The sequence below is a fragment of the Balearica regulorum genome, chromosome 25 (genome assembly GCF_011004875.1).
Source record: "Balearica regulorum gibbericeps isolate bBalReg1 chromosome 25, bBalReg1.pri, whole genome shotgun sequence".
Classification (NCBI taxonomy): Eukaryota; Metazoa; Chordata; class Aves; order Gruiformes; family Gruidae; genus Balearica; species Balearica regulorum.
This window is the reverse complement of record NC_046208.1, coordinates 3,746,231-3,770,487: the sequence shown is the minus strand read 5'-3', so window position 1 is coordinate 3,770,487 and position 24,257 is coordinate 3,746,231. Positions and strand designations below refer to the sequence as shown.

The window sequence follows — 24,257 nt, the reverse complement described above, 5'->3', positions numbered from 1 at the left end:
AAAGACCCCCCCCCCCCCCCCCCCCCCCCCCCCCCCCGAGGGCGATGCCGCTGCTGGGGGGGGGCAGCGAGGGGTGCTGTAACGGGGGGCTCCTCCGCAGCTCTTCATCTGGGGGTTTCCCTGTGCCCAGGAAAGGCTCGTCCTTTCCTACCCGAAAAGTCTGGAGATGGGACCCGCGTGGTTTGTCACCCCGGGTTGTGCTTTCAGTGTCCGCGGAAACTTCTGGGGGCCGCTCAGCCGGGAGGGCAGAGCCGGTACCGGCCAGCAGCGCGCTAAGAGGCTGCAGCTGCTAATTAACAGCACCGCTAATGAATCCCTCCCCCTGCCTTACACCCCCCCCCCCGCCAGACCCTGCCAGACCCTGCCTGACCCTGCCAGACCCTGCCTCACCCTGCCTCACCCTGCCTCCCTCCCTCGCTGCCTCCCTCGCTGCCTCCCTCCCTGCCTTCTTCCTCCCTCCCTGCCTCCCTCGCTGCCTCCCTCCCTGCCTCCCTCCCTGCCTCCTCCCGGGGCGCGCTCGCTCGCTCACCCGCCCGCCCGGGAGCGCGCAGTGCGGCGGGGCCGCGCCCGGGAGCGCGCAGTGCGGTGCACCGAACCCCGGCTGCGGCGAGCCCGGCGCTGCCGGATCAGGTAGGCGGAGCGGGGGGTGGGGTGGGGGGTACCGGGCTGCGGGCGGCCCCCGGGGGGATGCTCTGGGGTCGGGCCGGCCGCGGCAGCCCCGGGGCACGGCTGGACGGGGGGGGGATTGGCCCCGCGGCTTATCGCGGGTTTGGGACCCCGCTGCCTGGGGGGTTCCTCCCCGCTCCCCCCCCCCCCCCCAATTTTTGCCTCCCCGAGCCGGAGACGCATGTGGGGGGAGCTGGGTACCGGCATGTGACAGGATTTTTGCTCTTACGTCATGACACCGTGTCTATGCGTGCGATAAAATCCTGATGTGTCAGTCCGGGGGGACGGGGTGCAGGAAGGGAAAGGCAGCCCGGGTACAACCTTTGTGTGCCAGGGCATGTCTCGGTCCCCGAACGCTCCTGGGGAGCAGGGCTTGCTCTGCGGGGAGGCTGCACCCTGCTTCTTCCCTCTCGTGTTTGGGGCTGGATTCGTGTTCTCCCTCTGAAGCATCCTGTGCTGGCAAGGTACATCCCCGGCCTCATCGGCGAGGCCTCTTCGGAAACACCCGGGTTGCGATGCTGCGTTCGATGGAGCCGGGCCTCGCCGGCGAGCAGCGGTTAGTGACTGCCGTATTTTTAATCTGCATGCTCCGGCTGTGCCTGCAGAGCAGCTCGCTGCTATCGATCGGGCTTCTGGAGGTGGGGAAAGTGCTGAATCATTTGTACTCCCGGCTGTACGGGCGGTTCAGCTGTTCCCGATCTCCGGCAAACGCTCAGAAATGGGCTGCAGAGGCTGAAGGAAACTCTGCTCCGCGTGCGTGGCCGTGTCTGAGGTGGGAGTCCTGGGGGCCTGGAAGAGGTACCGTTTGGCTCGAGCATAGCGTAATATCTGCTTCCATGGCCTTAGTTGCTCCTTGGAGGATAGGGCACAGGAAAGATGCACGCTTGCATCTCGGTGAGGCCTCTGGGCACGCCGCTGTGGGGTGGGGGGGTACGGAGGGATGGAGGGAGGTTTTCTCTGGAAAAACTCGTCCCTTCTAAAAGTGGGGAAAGGCTTACTGCTTGGGTAGGTTTTTCTTTTTCCTTTTGAATACTGTCTTTGAGATTCTTTTTCAAGGTCGGGTCCTTGGAATAGCATGTGGGCTATGGAGTACTTCTGAAAGTCAAACAGGGATGTTTCTGCTTTTTGGGAGAGGGGCAGTGTAAAAGGGCAGGGGGACGTGTGTATTGCAGGACAAGTGGAATACTGAAAGGCAGACCAGACGCCTGGCTGTTTTAAGATGGATACTGTGGCGCTGTCAGTGTTTCCAGGGCTCTCCTATCAGATGCTGAGGACAAAAGCAAGGATCCAGTGACTTTTATTGAGATGCCAACTCCTTTATTCTTGACCATGTTTTCTATAAAATGCCTACCCTTTGGCAGACAGCTAAATTGATCGTCAGCGTGACTGCTTTGTTTCCAGAAAACTTCTTTGCACGGCCTACCTTGAAAGATAACTGCTCAAATTCAGCATCACATTCTTTCTATTTAACAGCTTCAGGCTGGGCCCTTGCTGACTTTCCTTTTTTTTTTTTTTTTTTTTTTTTGCGTAGCTGTAATGCGAGTACAACATAAATAATGCATGGAGGTCTTCTCAGCTGACGGAGGATGGGCTCGAGTTGTTAAATTTGAAAATGGACTTTGTTTACAGGGGTTGAGACCTGGGGACTGGCTTTGTCTTGCTTGAGCTAAAGCTGTGTGGTAGGGCTGGCTGTCGTAATAACAAAGCTCCAACATCATCTTCAGTGTCTCGCTGGGTGTTACTGCAGGCCGCAGTGTTTCCCAAGTTGTGTTGCTTTGGCTGTGGCTAGGGATCTGATTTAAACTAAGTCAGTCAATCCAATCATCTCTTCTCCTAGCTAATGATTAAATGGAAGATATCCCAAGCTCTCAAATGGTATTAATTCATAATGAATTATTTGCCTAGCTGTGATCTAATTGTCTTCGTCTTCATGGGTCCTGTGTATAAAATCGATGCTGCTGCTGGCGGAGTGCCACCGCAAAGGCTTCTGCAGTGCACAGGCAAAGATGGTCAAATATATTTAATAATGACAACAAGAAATGAGGCCTTATACTTCATACGTGTTCCTGGCAGCTGTCCGAGGCACTGCGAGGAGGCAACTCGCACGAGGCTCTTGTGTGTAGGTCTTAGCGTGGTTGCATCCCACTGAATGTTGTTGCTCGTGAGTCTCATGGGTGAGCTGCCGAGTGAGTGGGGAAGGTGCTGAGATCAGGAGTGAACAGTAACGTGTCAATATTGGGGGGGACAGACACGACTGAGTGGGAATAGAAATGAAAAGCTGTGAACTCAGACCCAGGCAGCTGTTGGCGTTGCCTGCGATCACGAGGGAAGGAAGAATGGACGTGGACAGGAGGCAAAGGGAACTTTGCTGGTGCTTGGTTTGGGCTGACGGGAAAGGGTAAATAGTTGGCTTTTTAAGTAGTTCAACTTTCCATTGAAATGACTTTTACTTCGATGCTCTGTTTCAGGCCTGGTTGGGTGACCTGGTGTCCTTGGGAGAAGGCTCGCTGGGTGAATTATTCATACGTACCAAATACCTTGCCAGACTTGAATCCTCTAGCCTTTCCTGTCATCTCTGTAACCCCACTTGGCAGAAATGTGGTAGTTATGGGGCATCTCTAACAAAATACTGTCTGGATAGATGTCAGTATTTCTAGAAATGGAGCCTACCTGGGTAGAGGGAAGGTTTGTACAGGTTATTCAGAGCTCGAGTGCGTCGGCTCCACCTTGTTCTTGGTCTGCTCTGGTAAGGAGGAGCCCACAAGTAAAAGGTTTGTGCTTGAGATTGTTAGAGAAATCTGGGGAAATTAAATAGCCAGATTCCCAGGATGGTTCTGCGTTTCTGATGTTATCTGTGAGCCTTCGGCTGGAGTTGTTGAATTACTTCCTTCTCCAGCCAGAAGTAGTGTGTGTTGACTTTTATGGGGTTTTAATTTAGTTGTCTGTGCAGCATCAGGCTCTCAAATCTCACCAGCACTTAACTTTATATGTAGATAAACCTGAATGGCAAGGCAGAGCTCCTTCATTTGTATTGTTACAGGACTTCAGGGAGCTGAGAAATCCCCTGGTTTCCGCACAGTTGCAAAGCTCTGCTTGTTTGGGTGAAATGAGAATGCAGCTGAATTGTGAGGATTTAAAACCATTACAGTTGTTGACATTGAATATCTTTTGAGTCATGTATAGAAAATCAGTTTTTACTTGAATTTGAATAAAAGTAAAGCCTGGAAGGAGACTTTCAAAATCCAAGAAAGGAACTTAAACTCTGGTACTTCCCCTTTGAATCTTTGTTGTTCCTTGGGTTTCATTGGCCCTTATCAAAACATTCCCTTGTATCTTAAAACCGAGCAGGCAGCTCAAACCAAGGATTGTATTCAGTTACAGTTTTTGAAAGGCTCTAGCAAATCTTGTCAGAGAGGTCTAGCTTGTCTCCCTGCCCTGTGGCTAACTCCTTTCAAAAATAATTTTCTTTATTTTAAATGTTGCTGGATGACTTCTGCTCTGTCTGTCTTTTTTTCTTTCTTCCCTGCTGAAGGAGGTTATACCTTCATTCTTTTACCTTTGCTTTCCAGGATAATTGTTGCATGATTTTAGAGATCCAGCTCAGAATGAACTTCCTTGAAGTTGTTGTTATGCTAAATAATTCCCCTCCTTTTTTTTTTTTTTTTTAATCCAGATCTGAAAGAAACCATGCTGTGTTATTATGGATTAAAATAGAGGAGGATTTAGACCTCAACCCTGCTTATAGGGATCACCATTCCTAGTTAATGAGATAGGAGGAGAAGGATTAAGAACTGAACAAATAGAAACGGTTTTGCGTGGCTAAACCAGGTAGAGGTTCCCCAGGATGCTATGCAGGGACAAGTCTTTGCCTTGCCTCTTTAGCTCCCCTCTGTTCAGAGTCCTTTGGATCTCATCCCATCCTCTTGCTGCCGGTGATAAGCGAGTCCTATTATTCTCACTGTAGGAATGCAGCTTAGAGAGAAGAGCCCAAGGGCACAGGAGAGCAAAGCATCCTGCCCGGGCCGCAGGCAGAGCGGGACAAAAGACAGGATACAGGCCTTGGGAACAGGGAATGGAGGCTTTGCTGCAAAAAGCAGCATCTGGAAATCCTTTGCTAGCATCACTTTGCCTCTGCTACTCAATTAAGTGTAAACTCAGGGATGCTTGACTTCTCAGGCTGCCAGAGAAGCATCAGCACTGGAAAAAGGGTGCTTTGTATAGTCAAGGTTCAATCTAGTATGGTACTGAGCACCTTCCAGTGACTCCAGTGGAATCTGAAAGGGTTTGACAACTTCATATGTGAAGGCCTGTGCATTCCAGGGTGGACGCACCTCCTGCCATGCCCTGCTCCAACAGGCACTGCTGTTCCTTGTCACAGGTAACAAATAATCTCATGTTCAAAGCATGACATAGGTATAGCTGATAAATACTAGCACAGGCTGTCCTAGATGCTGCTTTCCCACCTTTGGAAGCAATTGTTCATCCTTGCAGATGGCTAGTTAAAGGGAGCATAACCCAGTGCAAGGTGAACCTGGAGGTTCATTTGAATTCCTGGCAGTTTTTCTCCTGCTTTATGCCTCCTTGATAGTAGATTTTGTTAGCTTCCAGCATGGGGACTGATGGGTTCCTACAGACCTCCGAAGTCACAGCAAGCATGATACTGTCTCACTGTCAGCCTGCATACTACATTCCTTCTGAAATGCCCTGGCACAGATGGGCAGGCCTGGTAAATGCACTGTGAGCTGTGAGGTGGGTAGGACTCTCCTTGAATCTGCAGAAAAAGTATTTAAATCACATTTCTGCTATGAAATGTTTACTTTTCCTAGTGATCCTGGTAACCTCCAGAAGCTCCAAGTTAAAAGAAAATGTAGGGCCTTTAAAATTGAGGAGACCACCTAAGGCACTGGCTTCTTGTTTATGTTTTTCATTTGTATGAAGTAGTTGCTCCTTGAGGAGGAGAAGTGGCCTCTGAGTTCTGGGGGTTACTCGGAGAGCAGCGGTCTTGATCAAGCATTCAGGTTCTCCGTTTAATTTGCTTAATATCCTGCATATGTTGGGTGCACAAGTAGGATGTACACTCCTTGCTTTTTTTTTTTAATTTTTTTTAATTCCATGCAAGACTCGGGGACATAGTTCAGTGGTGGACTTGGCAGTGTTAGCTTTACTTGATGATGTTAATGGTCTTTTCCAACCTGAATGATTCTATGTCTCTCTGTATATTTACGCTGAAGATGCAAACAAAAGCATAGATGATGGTGTGAGCCTGAGGGGGTAGTATCCCATCCCCAAATTTCAACAAGATGCTTAAGGAACGATTTACCTGGAGTTAGCAAGGAAGAACGCGAATGGCCGCGGGTCGGGGAACGCGGAGGAACCGGGTGTCCGTGGGGGGGAGCGGAGCCGCCCCGGCCGCTCTCCAGGGTGCTGAACCCCCGCCCCGGGGATGGGGGGGGCTCTCCGGACCCTCCGCGTTCGTCCCTGCCTTGCTCCTCCTGTCCTTGGTAAGGAGAAGGGATAACAGCCGTAGGCTGAAACAAGAGGATGTAAGGGGGGAAAAAAATTCCTCCCCACACACTCTCCAAGCAGTAGCATAGGTTACCCGGAGAGGCTGGGTGGTCTCCACCCGTGTTGAATGGATGTTTTAAAGACCCGTCTGGATCAAGCCCTGAACAGCCTGGTCTGACCTTCTAGCTGATCCTGCTTTCAGCTGATGGTTGGACTAGGTGACCTGCTGTGGTCCCTTCCAGACAGAATTGTTTTGTGATCCTGCTACTTTAAGGGTTTTCACCAGCAGGAAGCAAAACAACGTGCTTCCTCTTTGCATCACTTTGAGAACCTTTTCTCATATACAAAGATTGACTGCCCATCCTCATATTGCTGTGAAGAAGCTTTTATTGGATATTCACACAACCTGGGGGCAGGAGGGAGGGAAAGAAATGACAGCATTTCCTTCTCATCCAACAAACTGAAAAGGTGAAGACCAGCCCTGACTCTTGACTTAGTCCTGGAAGCTTTACACAGAGTCTACTCAGTTAATGAGGAGCTGCCTGTGCTCTAGTGTGAGAGTGGTGGTAAATGTCACTCTTCCTCAAGCAATTTAGATGATTAGTACTTGGAGCCAGCCTGCATCTAGTTCCACAGGCTCTTAACAGTTCCACAGTAGGGTATGGTACCACCAGCCGCCTCACATTTAATTACACAGCCCCGTTTGTGATAGCTGGGAGAGTTACTAATATGCCTGACAGCACAGCATGGCTCTGCAGTTGATAAAGACACATCTGTATGCTGAGCTGTACCCTTATTGAGTTAAGGACATAGAAAAAGCTCTCTTTCTTGCTGTCACTTAAATAGTGTCAGGATTCGTGAAATCTTGCTTTCAGATTCCTACCAGACCCAGCAACAAAGACTGCTTGTTGCAAGCTCATTGGCTTCTGTTTGAATCCCTGTGACGTGCTCACAGATGTGTGCAGGCAAGTGGGAGGGAGCGGGGAGTGAGAGAACCGAGGCTTTGTAGCCATGCACGTGTGACAGCATGCATGGGACCCCTGAAGCTCCTCTCGGGCCAGCCCTCCTTTCATGCTACATCTGGCATGCCCCAGACCATGTTTTGGCACTGTCATTTTGAGCAGTCTGTCTGTAATTGAATTGCAAGTCTTGCTGCATGTCTGGGGAATTAAATCTTGGCTTATTTTTGCTTCTTCCATTGCAAATTCAAAAGAGCATGGCTAGGTAGGATTTGATGCCCTCTGCAGTGAAGCTATGTATGTGAGCGTGCACTGAGAATAACCTCTTGAAAACCATATCAAATCAACTTAAGAATTTGATAATCCTATTTCCTTCTTCCACTATATCTAGTAAATTTGGATTCTTATGTAAAATGTCTTAAGACTGAACTAGCTGTCAAAACTAAGTGCTCCCTCCGTTATGCCCAGAAAAGCTGAAGTTAGGGTTAATTCGTACATGTATTAGTGCAGCCCACGTATTTTGTATAAACTTATTAGAAGACAAATATATATACAGTAAAAGTGTCCTTCAAAATATTGTGTTGCATATCACAGCCTGACGTCTCTTATTGACAGCTCTGGTATCCAGATGCCAAGGCCCACAGGGTTTTATTTTCCAGCAATATCAGCAGCTGGGTCCCCGGCTATGTATTTTTGGTTGACCTCGTCTGAATTCTCCTGGCCATGGTGACAGCTGTGAGGCTAATCTGGCCTGAGCCCAGTATAGCAGGCTTCTCTCTAACGTTGTATTTCATGAACTCAGTTTTCCTTGTCTGCCTTGCCACTCTAACCTTCCCTTCCAAATAGACCAACCTTTCTAGAGAGCCTTGGGTTTGGAATGGAGGTGGGACTGGTTCCTGTGTGAAATGATCTGGGGAGCTCTAAATGTTCCTGGCAGGCTTTTTACCCAGGAGATAGCTGTGTTTGCTCAGCTGTGATGCTGCTTCTTTCCCCCTAACTTGCCTTGCAAGACAAAGAAATGTGAATTATGTTTATGTCCATAAAATGGCTCTGGTCCATGACACACGCTAATATGTTTAAAAGACAACTTTATCACAATTAAGAGAGTTAGGGACTTGTATAAGAATACATACATCTCCGATTGCAGAGCTTGGGTCGAGTGCTGCAGAAACAGGTTAGTTAAATTCAGTGGGGCGACTGGGATTGTCGCTTCTGGGGAAGGACGGCACTTTCCTGGAACCGCGTAAATGGGAAATTAATGCAGTGAGACTCGGCTCTCTCCTTGGCATCCAGTTGTTCCCAAGCACTTCTTATCTTGGGAATTCACTTGCTGCTCTAGATGCTTCCAAAGAGCAGGTTTATAATGGCAGTTATATAATACGGTCCTTTGGTGGAAATCAAACTCGCTGTAACCCTGTGAGGTAGGGTTGAGGCGGGGGAAGGACAGGAGCTCTTGGTTGAAGGGACAAGTCAAAGCAGGAGAGCCTGAGAATGAAGTTTAAATAAGTGTATTGCCTCTTAGACTGAGCAAACATGTAATAAACAATAAGATAACAGGGTGGCTCTACAAGGCAGCTAATTGCATTTTTCAAATGTCAGCTTGTCAGCTCTTATTTAGTCTTCGTTCAATCTGGGCTTTGCCAGAGCAGTGTCTGGTTTTTAAATGGCATTTCCCTCTCCCGGCACCACGGAAAGATCTTCTCCTTCCTTGTCCTCAGAAATCTCTGCTAGCCCAGTTCCTGATTTTTTTCACCTTGGATGTGGTCTCACTTGCTAGAATGTGCTATTAGTCCTCTGAGTTACGTTAAAAATGATAATAAAAAAAGTCTTTACGGGGTAGAAAAAAATAACAGCAGAAACAACAGGAGACTGTCCTGCAGATTGCAAGGGCTCGCAGTACGCCCGCTGGCTGAGAAAATCTCGCAGGCACTTTCCCTTTGCCGCAAGTGATGTGATATAATCACGATGCGAGATGTCTGTGCAGCTGCCCTAGTTGGCCACCAGGATCTAGATGTGATCGATGGAGGCGGCTCCATAAGGCCTGCTGTTATGTGTGCTTTATGACGTAGGCTTCTGTTTGCTGACGTCAAGGGGAGAGCTGGCAACGTGTGGACGAAGATTCCTTTGATGGGAAGAAGATCGTGTCACGCTTGCAACTTGCTGGCTCTGCTGCTGGTAGTTGGCTGAAAAGTTCTGCTAGTCCTCTGAGTAACAGCACGTGCTTTTATAACCACATTCATTTAAGGTAAAAGAAGCGTTATGATGTAGTAAAGGGATGTTTCGTAGGAACGACAGCCCTCTTTTTCTTTTAAGCTCTTTTCTTTTCTTGAAGTTGCCACTTAAGTGATGAGCTGAGGAGGTGGAGTGGGACTCCTGGCCTTGTGCTGACATCCTAAGGCACGGGTGCTGCGCCGATAGCACAGGCTTTGTGCCGTATCCGTTCCTAGGCCAGTGTGGTGAGAAAAGAACTGCAGGTGTCTTTTCCTTAGTTACTTTGGCTTGGCAGTCATGATTTTTAAAAAAAAAAAAAAAAGAGGAAAGTGGTCTCTTTGTCGCAAGCTGCTTTGTGCAGTTCTGAAAACTGAAATCTCAGGTCGGTTGACACTGTGTGAGTGCTGCTGCGAGCGGCTGCTCCTTCCCACGGGTCCCTCCAGCGCTGGAGGTGCCTTCCCAAAAGTGGGACGAGCCTGCGTGCCGGCATTCCTCCTGCAGGCACCCTGAGCAGGATGGAGCGGGCTGGGGGGGCACGTGGGGGTGGGTAACGGGGGCCTCCCCTCTGCACAGTGGCTCTTGCCTGTGCTCAGGTTGCTGGTTTGGGATGATGAAGTATTTTGAGCTACTTTGTTGGAGTATTGACCTGGACCAGGGTTGAACCAGCCAGGCAGGGACCCTTTGGGGAAAACCTCCTCCCGCAGAATGAGCGGATGAGGAGAAACTCCGAGGGTCCCTGTAAGTTTTTGGTCTGCGGGTGCAGGATGTTCCTCCGGGTGTGAAGGTACGTTGGCGGCCGAAACTCAGCCGCTGTGGAGAGGGCTGCTGTGTGACCGCAGGCAGGAGCTGGGAGCAGAGCACAGGAACATCCCAGCTCCGCAATCCCTCCAGGGAGGATGAGGAGCCACCTCCCCGTCCCCTCCATGGCCTCCCCACGCCGGTGAGTTCGCTTCGCTGCGTTTCTGGCTTCCGTGGGTGGAAGCGCTGTAGGAAGCAGCGCAGCAGGTTGCTGTCGCGGGAGGGTGTTTGACCTGCACCGAGCAGCATGGCCGTGTCACGGGCAGAGATTGGCATCGCCCTCCTGCGCCAAGCAGACAGCACGTACGCCGTGTCGGCGTCCTGTAGCGGCGAATAGCGAGCAGCAGCGCGTCACTTCTACTCAGCGTAGCCGGGGACGGTGCCCTCGCAGCTGACCAGCGAGTAACGGCAGCGCCTGCCTTAGTCTGGGATAAGTAGGGAAATGGCACTAATGAACTTTTCGGTGTCTAATCCTTGACATGCTTAGGCAGGGGTGGTATGACTTGACTTAAGGATGGCTTTGGACTGCCTGCGGTGGCAGAGAGCATCCGTGGAGCTAATGCTGCCTACTTAAGGCTTGGAGGCTGGAAGTGCTTTGCATTAATGTGTGTAGTCGCGCTGGGGACGGCTGGTCTGGGACGAACGCTGCCCTCCCTGCCCCGCAGCTGGCTGTGGGTGTACGAGGGCTGGTTCCAGACACAGCCCGGCCGAGGGACAAGATGGATCGAGCTGCAAAACTTTCAGTTCTTCTTAATCCCTGAAAACCAGACCTCCTCTGTGCACTGCTCCCCTCTTTACTGCAGTGACAAACTCTCGGAGCAGCCCTGCTCCGCCCGATGCAGGAGGGAGGGGGGTTGCTGATAAAGCACAAGTCCCAGCTCCGTGCTCCGACCTCCAGGAGAGACTCGGCTGGCCTCTGGTGCGCTGGAAACCCTCCTAGCTGCTGGCCCTGAGCGCGGTGGCTGGGCTCACCAGGTATTTGTGCCTCTTCCCAACCTTCCAGCCGTCCCTGGCAGTGATGCTCCGTGAGACCCGTCGTCTCCGGCTCGGTGTAGGGGAGGATTTTGCCTTCAGGAGTCCTGCTGATGGAGCAGCCCTGTGCAGAGTGATGGGGCTGCATGCTGAGAGTGCTAAGCCAACCGCCGGCACCTGGTTTAACCTTCTTGTGATCACAGTCTTGAAGACAAAACAACTGAAAAGAGAATTTTTGAAAGTTTTTGTTTTGCTTTCTCTACATTTCAAGGCTCAGTTCCATCCTCTGTTATTGCATGATTGTTCCCTAAAACGCAGCCAAAAGGTTGTAGAAAATACAGGGCAAAAATCCTTATTCTAATCCAATATAGGGCAAAAATCCTTATTCTAATCCCAGCTCTGCTACCAGGAGGCTGTGACCCTGAATCAGTCATTTAGATACCCTGCCTCAGTTTCCCCATAGGTGGGTAAGGAGTATTATCTGTGTTGCAGGGACTGGTATGTATTTTCTTTTCATGTCAAGAAACATTGAGGCCCTGGGTGAGCACTAAACATTCATTCTGTGGGCTGTTGAACGCATTACATCACTGCCTTTGCCTGGTTCAAGTCAACATATGTCCGTCAATTTGCCATAAATCCTGGTTCTCAATCAGAAGGGGCTCTTGCAAAATAAGATAGTGCAGGCAAGCAGCGGGGATGCAGTAGGTGCTCAGCCATGGAGGTTACATGCCAGAAAGCAAAAAAAAAATGCTTCTCTACAATGGAAATGCAGTTTCTGCCTGATGCTGCCTATTGTCCGGTAAAAAGGGGTTTGTTGAGCCGCGCTGGCGATGCTCCTGGTATTGATTCCGAACAGATGCTGAGACGTGGGAAGGCAGATGGAGCCCTGCAGCACAATTACCTCCCGCGATGGGGTGGGCAGCGTTGGCCAGATGCCACGTGGGGTTGGTGCGATGGTTTGGGTTCAGCCCGGGCTGCAGCGCGCCCTTCCCTGCGAGCCTGCGGTGGGAGAGGCTGCGGAGGGGGACGTGCCTTGGAGATAAACACGGTCCTGGTCTCGGGCAAGTGAATCTGACACCTGACTAAAATCCTAATTGTGCTGGTGCCGAGGGACCCCGTGCCGCTTGGAGCGATGTGTGCCACCGTCTTGCTATTTCTGAATTGCAATCTGTGACAAATCCATAGTCATCTTCAGCATGGGGCTCTAGAGGGCGAAAGGAAGGCTTTTGGAGTTGGGTTGCCATCAGCATGTGATCGTGGCTAATTATAGCCCCGTGCCGGCAGCCGTGGCTCCCATGGAGGGAGGGAGCAGCAGGGACCAGTGCTGCCGGATGGAGCGGCATGGACCTGAGTCCTCCTGGTACGACAGTGTGGGCTTCGTCCTGCTGCTCTGACCGCATCCTTGGCACCTCTGTGCTCATCCGGGCTGTGGCCAGTGGCCAAACCCCTCTTCTCGGGTGCCTTTTGGGTGCAAAGGACCAAGAGGGTCCTGCCCTGTGGCTGAGCATCTGGATGGGAGCCGGGGCGAGGTGGGGGGGGAGAATGTGGTCGGAGGTTTTGGGGTGATGAGTTTCTAAGCTAGAAAAGATCATTGAAATGAGAATATAGTTACAGCTGGGATTCTGGTAGCAGAGGAGCAATGTTTCAAGAGCAAGTTAAAGATGCACTAAACTGTTAATTGGGACTTCTGGAGGGTTTTTAGAATACAGCCTCCAGTGTTAATCAGGCAGATGAAAGGCATCTTCCTCCTGGAGAGGAGCTGAGGCAGGAGAGGAGGTGATTTGCCTCTAGACATGGGTAAGATGGGAATTCCTGGATTTCACACTATAGTCCTGCCCCTTCCTCAGACTTATCGCTGAGTTACAGCAGCCTGTGACTTTGCAAGAGGAAGAGAAGCGATCCTGCATGACAGCAACACGGACAACAGCTCGTCTGAAGCCCTGGCTGCCCCCCGTAAAGAGGGGCAGCAAACAGGACAGCAATACTCAGAAACCGCACCAGGTAAAAATCCTAGAAGAAACCAACTGCTTTTCCTCAGCAGTTTCCTTCAGGACAAAGGCAGAAGACGAATATGGTCAGTTTATTCTGGCCAGAAGCTTTGCAGGATTGGCAAACTCATTCTGCGTGACAATGCAGGAGGTTTGCAGAGCTAACCCAGCAGAAGGCAGCGCTAGGTTCGCTCTCGCACGCTGCCATTTCCAGGAACAAGAAGTGCATCTTGTTTATGAAATAGCTTTATGCTAAGTTAGAGTTGTTTCCCAGCTGCTGCCCTGGGCACGTTTAGTCCCTGATAAAGCACCAAGCCCGAGGTGCAAAAGGAGCTCGGGATTTTCCCTGCCATCACCACTGAGTTGTGGGCCCCCACCCCGTGAAAACCCTCACGCCCTCCCCAGCAGCTCATTGTCCCTGAAACGTGACCAGTTCCAAAAGCCTCTTTGGCCTTCTCGGGGGGAAAAGAACCACCAGGTCCAGTGGGCTTTTCTTGCTCGGTGTAAGCCTGTAAGCAATCCAGGGGGTTTCAAGGGTCCTGAAAAGAGAACGTGGCTCCTCTTCCCCGGGAGCCTTTATTCATCCTCACTATTCCCTGTCTCCCAAGTCTGCAGCTTGTGCTGTCCCCAACTTGAAGCAATAGAGATATTGCACTGCGTTAATCCCCAGTGACTTCACTCATCTTCAAGCAGGGATGAATTTTTGCTGGCAACCAGCTCTGCTTCGGACCACCTGCTGCTGCTTTCTGTGGCACGACTGAGGCCGTCGCCTCCTGCCAGGCTTTGCATCTCTTCCTCCGCACCTCTGTAACGCGCTGTCTGGCCTGTCCATCACTAAGCAGACGGCATCCACTACGATGGGAAATTTTTCAGACTGCAGCGCTGGCAGTGTCCTGCTGCTGTCTGGAGTCGTGCGGAGAGCAGATTTCTCAGGCTGCTTTTGTACCGTGAGGATGATGGTGCTAACGTGTGCCATGCATCAGTTTGTCTCCTGGGAGTACGCTGTGTTGTAAAGGTCAGGATCGAGGATTATCAGCAAAGGTTTGGTGCTCGCTCTCTGGGGTTGGGGTAACGTCCTGGGGCATCACTAGGAGATGCCACGCGGATACTGCAGCCTCCGGCAGTCGCAGCCCTGTAGAGAGACGCAGACGGAGCCAAACCCGCTCCGCTCCTGCATGGGGAAATTAAGATGCTGTGTCCTCACCAGGCTGGCAAGACCAGACGTAGCAATTCGGGGCACCTGGCAAGATTTCTGGGTGCTGTTAAGTCTGACATGCTTGCAGGAGGACCAGCTCTGCAATGAGAAGCCCTTCAGGTAGTGTGAGATGTGGCGGGTCTGGGGCGAGCGGCACGGCTGGCAGCGGGGAACGGGCCGTCGTAGCCAGCCTTTTGCAGCAGCTGCGGAGCCACCCCAGCGGCTGCTCGGCACGGGGGGGACCAATGCTGGGTTCCACAGCTCTGGTCACCGTTTCTCAAGCATCACCTTTAGTCTGTCCAGTATCGTGATGGTTCAGCTGAGGATCTGCATTAGGCAGTCTTTGCAGATTAGAAGGAATTCAGTTTTTAAACTCGGATCTTACTTATATCTCTTTAATGTTTATTCTTCAAGAGGCTGGATCATGTTTTAATTTCACCAGATAGCTGGAAAGCATTGCCTGAATGCAGAGGAAAACAGAAGTAATTAATCAATTGGTAGGAATGTGGCTTATGGTTTCGAATCCCAAGGCTTGGTCCTGCTCTCACTGTCCCATGGCATTGGACTCCTTATCCTTCTCCCTTCCAGCCCCACTCTGATTTCCTAGTGGTTTGAAATCTGTTTGGGCTTGCTGGCTCACCCGTTGGGCAATAATCCGGATCAGCAAGGCTGACTCTTTAATTATCTCGGCAGCTACTCTGAGTTAATGAGAAATACAGACAGCAGAGTCAAACTGAAATCGGTTTGTGGTGGTTATAATGCCCTTTCGTGGGGGGAGAAAGGATTTGGGGGGGGTTTATGGAGACTGAGGTGCATTGTGCTTGTGATTAAATTAGCTGTCATAAATAACCTTCTGATCAGTTGTTTGAGGCTTAAAGTTATTAGCACGGTAATTGCTACAAAAGGGTACGTTTTGCAGCACTGTTGTGGGGAATTGTGTGCTCTTGGTGGTGGAGATAAGAACGTACCCCTTGGCAAACAACATCCAGCGAGCGTTAACACCAAACGCTTGGGAGACAGGAGCCAGAGACGAGGGAGATGTTGCTGCGTTTGCTCCGAAATATCAGGTTCTGGGTACATCTGAGCTGGGAGGAAGGTGCGTCCTTGGAGGGCACCTTGGGAAGCAGGAGGATTGAAGTGCTTGCTCAAAAAGGTGTCACCCGAACTGTCCCCAGGGCTTAGACCCCTCTGCACCGAAGCATCCCCTCCCTGGAGGGCAGCCAGGACCACAAAGACTTCTCTGCTCGCACCCGTTTAATCAGGAAGATGGCAATAGCATTTTAATAAGATGGTAATGAAGTTGTGGATCAGATTGGTTCAATTCCTCATTTGAAGCTACAAAGAGGAGCTTTGTTTTTTCCTTGGGTTTATCACTTCTGTTCTTGCCTGATTAGTCATAATCTTCTGCTGTCCTTCACTGGGAAACTCCCTCCTGTATTCTCTGCAAAAGTCTATCCTTAAGTTTGTGTATGATCCTCCAGAGAAATCAGGCCACCTATATTTCATTTAGTGACTTCAAACAATTAACCTAACAAAGGTTCCTCTCTCCTCTCCTTCCCCCATCTGTTTCCTAATTACCAGTGGAACTGGGATACATATGCAGACTGTGCCCGTTTTCTAATTAAATCACCTCTCTTCCACGTTTTGTGGTTGGCTCTTTAAAAGCCGTGTCTTGCTACCGGGAAAATAGTAAAGCACAGGATGTACCACGAGGGCGAGTGAGCCTGAAGAGGGTCTGAGATTCAGATTTGGGGATGTTTTTCACATCAGAGCTGGAATGCAGAATCACTTCAGTCCTTCTCGAGGATCAGAAATTGTTGAGTCACCTGGAGGGGAAGGCTGAGTGACCCAGGACCCCGAGGAGGTCTCAGCCCCGGAGCAGCTCTGGGATAAGCTGGTTTTGGACCAGGGAAGCGTTTTTGGGAGGAACAGTTCATTCCTGTAGCTCTGTTCAAGAGGGAAAATCCCCCGTGTCCCTCTGTCCTCGCGCAGGCTGTCCTGCCTGCCCCATCTCGCTGCCTTCCGAGAGCTTTGGGGGTGCCGCAGCCCGTGCCGCGCCAGCGAGCTCTCCCTTCCTGCAAGCACGGTGCTGTTAAAGGCCCTGGGTGATGACGGGGGGGGCCGATGCATCCATACTGGTGTTACTGGGAGGAGGAGGAGTGCCCTGCAATGAGGACTCAGGATCTGTGTGGGAACTAATGCCCACTTGGTGCAGAGTTTGCTGCAGCCTTTGGCTTTGCAGAGCTGCAAACGATCGCGTGCTCTCCGGCTCCAGGATCCTGCTGGCATCTTCGCTCCCTCCTGCCCGCTCTCTGCCTTCCTCCTGCCCACCCTCTGCCCTTTTCCTCACCCTCTCTTCTACCCTGCCTTGCCCTCCCCTCTGCTCTGAGTCATCTCGTCTGCACCGTGGGGGACACGACGAGGAAAACCTGTTCACGTCTGACTGCTCAGCCCACGCTGCCGGCGCGTGGGAACGAGCTGAGACGCGTCTGCCTCTTCCCCCGCGCTGGGAGTCACCCCGCTTCGCAGCCGTGCCCGGGTACCAGTGCACCCCGGCAGCCACCCTCATGGGGAGGGTGCTGCTTTCCCGGGAGCTGCAGTCTGGTTGGCAGAAAAGCATTTAACCGTTAGGGATGCAGTTAATTAATTATACGCAGGGCAGGACAGTTCGGGCTCTGCTGAAACCTGCTGGGAGGTAATTATCCTTGGCTCTGAATTCCTTCGGTGTGCTGCGATGCTCCAGGAGTTAAATCCGCAGCTGATGCTGCTGGGCGCCGCGTCTCGGGCGTGAGCCTCGCAGGGCTGGGTGCGGGTCCCACCAGCGGTGCCGGCAATGCAGTAAGTGATTCAGCAGAACGGCTGGAGCCAAGAGGGTTTGGGAGGAGGCAGCTGCTTTGCTCTTTTTGCTTGTGCTCCACTGCGTTTGAGCCTTGCTCGCGTGTCGTTAGATGGTTGTGGTGGAAGGGGATGGATGGATGCATCACGGTCCGGTGGGTGTTTGGTGAGGGGAACGCCACGCGCTCCCGGCACGCAGCAGATTGAGGCAGGACACCTTGCACCGGGCACAGAGTCTCAAGGAGAGTTTGTGTTTGGGAGCAGGAGGGGTTTTGCAGGAGGTGTTTGGAGCTTGGTTCTGCAGCGTGTTTCCTGCTTTTTTTCCTTTGCAAGAGCAGGATCTGGGAGTTCAAAGTGAATTTTAATTTTCTTTTTCCACTCCAGCTGGTAGAAGGGCAAAAAAGCCTGTGATATCCAAAGTGTGTCCTCTCAAATGTGGGCCAGCCTCCTCCTCGGCTTCTCCTGCTTGAGCTGGAGGGGTTCGGGCTTCTTAGGCTTCATCTTGTACCTTGCAATAAATAACATTCTTAGCAGAGCCTGTGCTTGGTGCTGTGGCTACAGGGCAGAGGGGAAGGGAGCTTTAATTAAATCACTGTCTTGCACTTGCAGAGTCAGTACGTGAGCGATCTGAGAGTCGCTCAAGTGAGCGTGGGAGAAGCTGAGGCTCCCTGCGACTCTCCTCACCCTCCTGCACCTTTATTGCCTCAGTTTCCATAGCTGTAAAATGGAGATGCTGCTGCTGGAGAGGGGGGAAAATTTCTGCTGAAACACAGGTGAAATACTCAGAAATCCCTGGCCTAGAAGTGTCCATCCATGGGCTGGCTCCGGTGTCGGTGAGATCTCCGCTCTGCCTCCTCGGCAGCTTTGCTGCAGGATGTGCGGGTCCGTCTCACCGCCGCGGATGCCGCTGCCAGCGGGACTGGAACAAAAGGAAGCTGACGACAAAACCCTGTCGTACCGGCGGCGCTGGCGCCCAGGACACGGGGACAGGCCCTGGCTGGCACTCGGACCCGCTCCCCGCTGGCTCGGGGACTGGCGGGGGACAGAGTGGGCAGTGTCCTGCACCACAGCTCCTGCATTATTCATGAAGGAAAAGGCAGCGAGAGCAGGGAGGGAAGGGAGAAGAAAGTCAGAGTTGTTAATAATGGCTATTGTGTCTTCACCCCTTCACCGGCCCGTGGGGATGGGTGGACTGGAGATAACCCAGCGCTGTGTCGAGGGGGGACACGGGGAGGATGGGGAAAGGGGCTTGGGCAGCAGCACAGCGACTTCTGGGCTTGTCTCAGGGCAGGGCAGGTCCTTGCCGGGGCTGGGGGGTGCTGGCCCAGCCGTGGGGCTCGTAGCTCTGCGAGGGGCTCAGCACTTTGTGTTTGGGGTAGAGGAGATGGAGAACCTTAACCCGAGCTCTGGAGGGGAAACCCCATGTCTTAAGTGGGAAAGGCAAAGGTAGGCGGCTCTCTGCCTTTGGAGGAACTTGTGAGGAGGTGGTGGTACAGGGGATTTTCTGTAAAAGCCTCGGATGTCGAGATGTTTGCAGTAGGATGGGCAGGAAAGTCTGCTACTGTGTGCTGCTTGAGGGCTGACCGCCGTGTCCCGAGGGCCTCCCAAGGGCTCGGCGTGGGTCACCTTGGGGGTGAGACCTGCCGGCAGCTCCGTCTGTGTCTGTCCTGCCGCGGTGCGGTGTGCCGAGAAGGGCTGCCAGCACCCAGACCCCCCTCTGCTCTTCCATCGCCTCGTTTTGCTGTGGATGCTGCCTGGGGCAAGTTAATTGGGTTTTGATCTCTGTTAGCGGAGTGTGTCTTTTGACTTTCTTGCTTTGCGTTCTTTTCCAAGTCAGGCAGGGATGACGTGTACATCTAACCCCTTAATTCCTGCTCTCGGGGCTGCTCCTCACCGAGATGGAGCTGAATAAAGCTGCCGCTGCGCCTGAAACAGCCCGTTCCTCTGCGGGGGGGAGGAAGGCGGTGGCATAAATACCAGCGTTCATCAAACACATATGTACCTTTTGATTTAATTAGGATGCTTCTCTTTTAATCCAGAGAGCTTTAGGGCAAGATGTAAAAGTGCTATCCTGACTTCTTGGGTTACTAATAAGCTTTTTCTTGCAAAAGGAGTTGGTGGCTCTGCAGTAATCTGGGTGTAAGCTGATTGTAGCCTCCTGCTCCCTTGCCCTGTGCTGTGGGTTTGTTTGGATCCAAGCTGGTGTGGGAAGGAGGTTATTCCAGAGCACCTATAGATGCATCCCCCAGGACAGACATCGAGTAGTGGGAGCAGACCCTGTACCAGGAGGGGGTCTGCCTGTGCACCCCTGTGCTGCGGGCAGCCCCCAGGTTAAAGCAGCCTGCGGCCTCTGGGCGTGAGATGGAGATGATGGAGGTGAACTCCTTAGGGAGGTGATTAGTGTCGTCTTCCTCCCACAACCTGTGCTGGGCATTTTCATCACTATTCATTACTATTTAATGGCAGGCATTGTCTGTTCTGCTTTGCCCAAGCCCTCCTTGCACTGAGATGCTTTGGCTCTTGAGGCCCTAGAAAGCTCCGTGCACGGAGGAGAGTGCAGCCCGCTGGGCTGGCTTTGTGCTTTGGAGGACTGCAAAAGGCACGTACGAGCTGGTGACCTGGAAATCTGCCTCCCTGCTCCCCTCCATCTATCCAGGAGGACTTGTGAGCTGTGCGGTACAAGGAGGATATTGCATCTTCATTGCCCCCAGCAACGGTCAGCACATCCCAGCACACAGATTCAGCCTTTCCCTCCAGCCCTGCTCGCGCTGCGGGGAGGAAAGCTGCTCTCTGAGCTGCTCCAGGTTTTGACACGGGCCACACGGCCAGATGGTTTGGGTGTAACTGCAGCTGTGTTGCTCTGGAGATGCTGCGTCGAGTTACATACATCAGTTGTACCTGTCTGTTGCTGTAATTTGATCTGATTAAAATGAAAACCTCTTGAAAGATTGTCTGGGAAACCCATCCTAAAAGCCCTGATAGCAACAACTGTGCGTGTGTTGCTGGTTTGTTTCCAGAATGTGCTCCATCAGACATCTGTCAGGAGGGGCTCTCTCTCACGGACCCAGAACTGCCCGCAGGTCGGTCTCCCCTGCACATGGCTCAAGTCTCAGCCTCTCTCTTGCCTGTGAAGCATCTGAATTTGGGAAAGCAGAAACGGAAGTCTCTGGATAAGCTCAGTTTTGCTGCCTTTTGTGTTCCTCCTCCCGTTGCCCTGGCATCTTTCCTTCCATACCCATAATTGCGCGGTACATTCCCAGCGTTGAGAAGTCAAAATTATCCCCCCGGGGCTCCGGGCTGGGCTGCAGTGGTGGAGATGCAACAAGAGCCACTAGTCGCCGTGTAATATCTAGCAGCCGGTTTGCTGGGAACTGGCGAAAAGGGTGTAAAGGGTGGCGAAAAGGGTGTAAAGGGTGGCGAAAAGGGTGTAAAGGGTGGCGAAAAGGGTGTAAAGGGTGGCAAGCTCGCCTGCACCCCAGCAGTGACCCGGCAGGATGGTATTGGCATCCCCAAATGGAGTGGGACCAGGCGTGTCCAGAGGCTGACGTGACGAGCTGATTGTGCTGCCGGCACTCGGAGTGCGGCAAATACGTTTCCACGCATCTCTCTCTGTAGGAATAATTTGCGTAAAACTGTACAGAAAATAATTGGCATAAAACGGCTGAAGTGAGGCTGTTGGATGGGTAATAAACTCCCGGGGGTGCAGCGGGGACCCTGAGCAGTGCTGGCCTCCCTGCACACACACTCCTCCTGCCACGGCTCGAGCAAACCCTCTGCCCGCTCCGGAGGGAAGGGGAGAAGCGGTCCCCCAGCTGCGCACCCCAGTGGGAAATGCTTATTGAGCCCTGGTGGGGTGGGAATGGTCAGGAGGTTTCTGGTTTCTCAACCATCGGTGTAAGTGGGGCAGGTCGTGGTCCTTTAATTGAATCAATTTCTTATGTATCCTGGGTATTTTATTTTCTTTTCCATATCAGTTTGTTTACTGCAGTAAGTAATGGGATTTCTCTGCCCCTCGCTGGCTTGACTGCACGTGGGTGCAGGAAAGGGCTCAGATGAAAATAAGTGAGCAAAAGGCTGTGGGTGTCTGGGGGCAGAGGGATGGGGAAAGGGACGGCTCAGGGCTGCATCCCTCCCTGTGGCATTGCCGCATCCCTGCGAGTCTGTCTGCAGCCTCAAGTTACCTTTTGGTGCAAGATCAGGTTTGGCATTTAGAGTTTAAAAAAAAAAAAAAAAAAAAAAAAAATCCAAACGGGGTCAGAAATCTCTGATGTGAGCAACTCCTGCTGGCTTAGGCTGCAATGGGAGCTGAGCTAGAGGAGGAGGAGAAGGGGTCTGAAAGCAGCGATGGGGTGACCGGCCTCTCTGCCAGCTGCTCAGACACTCCCTTCAAAAAGGTTTTTCTTCTAATTAAGAGCAACAACAACAAAAAAAGGCACTCAAACTGGTGCTTCAGAACTGACATTGCAAGAAAGGCCTCTTCTCCTTTTTTTAATATTAAATTAACAGCCTTTTGCCCAGGGGAATGGAGAGGAAGGTCCTCTGCCTGCCTGCTCCCAGGCAGGGCTGGGGGGGAGTACGCTTCAGAGGGCTTGTCGTAGCTCTCTCTAATTTCTCATGAATAATTTTTGAGCTGGGGAGCGAATTCCCCCCCGTTTTCACTCCGACGGGTGTTTCTGCGCATGAACGCGGGTTGCTATGGCCACGCACAAGTGCTGCGCTCCCGGGGGATGCGAGTCCCTGGGGAGAGCGCTGGGGGCTTGTGACCCCCCAGAAAGGGGTCTGACGTCCTGCAAGGGTGTCTGCTGCTCCGAACCACCCTCCTCTGATCTTGGCGTGTGATTCAGTGACACTCTAAAGCCTAAACAGTTTCCGTGCCTGCCCGTGTGCGCTCGGGCAGGGTTCGATCCTGCAGCTTTCATTCCTCCTTCATGGAAATCGTCATTTCTCCAAAACTCAAAGCTCACCTCCCTGCAATTCCTTGAGATTTTTGCGGACGGAAACCGTGTTAGATAGGGGTGGATGAGGGGCTGACTTGATTTAATGCCGCTGGAGTTTAACCCTCTTCTCACAGCTGCAGAAAAGCCTGTGGGCAGGAGAGGTGAGCACCGGGCGGGGGGGTCCGGCTGCACCTTGCGTGGGGGGGGCTGTGGCGTTGGGTTTGCTCGGTGTTCCCTGAAACTCTGCAGCTTCCTCAGCTGCTGCAAAGCATACAAAGGGTTACAGATGCCTGCAGGTTTTGACCAGCTTTCTGAGCTATGAGCGAGGCTGGGAGGCAGATATTATGGGAATTGTATGCATGCCTGAGCTGGAGGGAGGCTCATGGCTTGGCATCCGCTTGTCACATGGTGCCTGTTTGGATGCCAGGGGAAGGATCCCGAGGTTGCCACCCAGAATAGATGCTTGTTCTTAAGCTAATTGCACCCTTTCAGTGGTTCTCAAATAATAGTGTGCCAAACTTTCTCTGCTCTGAAAATTCCTGGAAAATGCCTGACACTTTTCATTATGCATTGGAAAGAACTCTTTAAAAGGGCTAACTAGCAAAATAAACAGCTGTTTGTAATTGTAAGGTCGTAAAAAAGAGTGGTTTATGAGCAGCAAAGAAAATTTATGGCTTTATCAAGCTGCTTCAGTGAGCTTGGTTCTGACAGGCTTGTGATTTCCCGAGTTCACTTCTGGAAGCACTCGACACATGAGAGCGAGTTCAGGGGAGTAGATAGGGTTTGGGCATCTTCCCATGTCCGAAACAGTATAGAACCAATTCCTCTGTCCCCATTGGTTACAGTAAAGTTTCAGTTCAGTTTTTACAACTGCATTTCCTTCTCAGATGGTGATGAACACCCAGGAGCTGCCTTCCCAGCCCTGCCTGCTCTCTGGGTAGCAGTTGCCTTTGCAGCTGCCCACCTCCTCCTGCAGCCAGGCAGCAATGCTCTTCCTCTGACAAAATCCATTTTCCTCTGGAAAATGCTGTTGCTGCCTTTATAGATAAATTCAGGCAAGAAAAAACCCAAGTGACCCTGCTTGGGACCAAGCCAGAGCTCATTAACAGAAGGCCCTTGGTACCTTCTGACGGGGACGGTGTTGCTTTACCATTTTGTAGTACCGAGCATGGGCTTGTCCGCAAACGAGCGTGAAAATCCCATCCTTAAATTAAAGCGGAACTCTTGAGCCCAGACTCTGGTTGAATGGGATATAAAGATGCAGCTGGGGGGATACAGGATCAGCCCAGAAATGATCAGACTTGTGGCTAGCTCTCCCTTTGTTCACGCTGGGTTTGAAATAAAGCTACTCGTGTGATAAGTGCGTTGCCTTGAAGTGCAGCTTGTTAGGAGTGAAACTAGCAGCGAGGCTGGAAGGCAAAACTGAACTCTCTCATCACTTATTATAGCTTAAAAACAATTGAAGCTGGCTTTTCCCCTCTGTTCTTGGAGGGGGTTTAATAAATGAGCTGTGAAAATATCTCTGGGGAGAGATGATTTTTTAATGTAGCTATCTTATAAGTGTACGCTTGCCTTATCAACATTTCTAACAAAGTCTTAAAGTGGGGAAATGTCTAAATGGGTTAGGCTCTTCAGCGCCGTTAACTCTCAGTGGGATTTGAGCGCGTAACTCTGTGGTAGCGTGGAAGAAACCAGCTTTCACCTTCAAGCCCGCAGCCACAAGCAGCGGTACCGGTGCGTTCACCGTGGTACTGGCTCTTGAGGGCGAGCAAGAACTGCAGGCTGGGGACATTGCAGTCAGCACCACACTGAATATTGGCAAATTTGGAATCGGTGTATTGCATTTTTTAATTTTTTTTCCTTTTACAGTGATCCAGCTCCACATGGTGCTCTGGGCATTTTGGTCAAGAAACTTCAATTTACTCCATTTTTAAAATCAAAGTTAGTGTGTAGCTTTCCTTTGGATTCTGTTCCACTCTTAAAGCCACTACAGAAAACCCAAGCTCGCATAGTTCCTTCAGTGTAAGGATAATGTTGCTTGGAAAATGTCAGCAGTTTGTGCTAGAAAAAAAAGGGAAAGAGACTCTTTCAAAAACCACGTGAAAAACATTTACTATTTTCCATATCACTTTAGCCAAGGTGGAACATGCTCTGCATTTCTATGTTATATTCTGTCCTGGGGGAAGTCAAG

At 51.5% G+C, this 24,257-nt stretch overlaps 1 protein-coding gene across 26 annotated transcripts in view; it reads left to right on the top strand.

Annotated features, from left to right (window-relative positions):
- Positions 1-532: 532 nt before the first annotated feature.
- Positions 533-24,257, top strand: part of NFASC (neurofascin) — a 95,104-nt gene continuing 71,379 nt past the window's right edge. For 24 of the 26 annotated variants that reach the window (XR_012838913.1, XM_075775798.1, XM_075775814.1 and 21 more), the window contains exon 1: positions 533-630. The gene's annotated coding sequence lies outside the window, so the exon portion shown is untranslated. Of the gene's footprint in view, positions 631-663; positions 1,223-16,893; positions 16,990-24,257 lie in introns of those variants that run through there. The other 2 variants (XM_075775793.1, XM_075775794.1) reach the window with 2 other exon arrangements.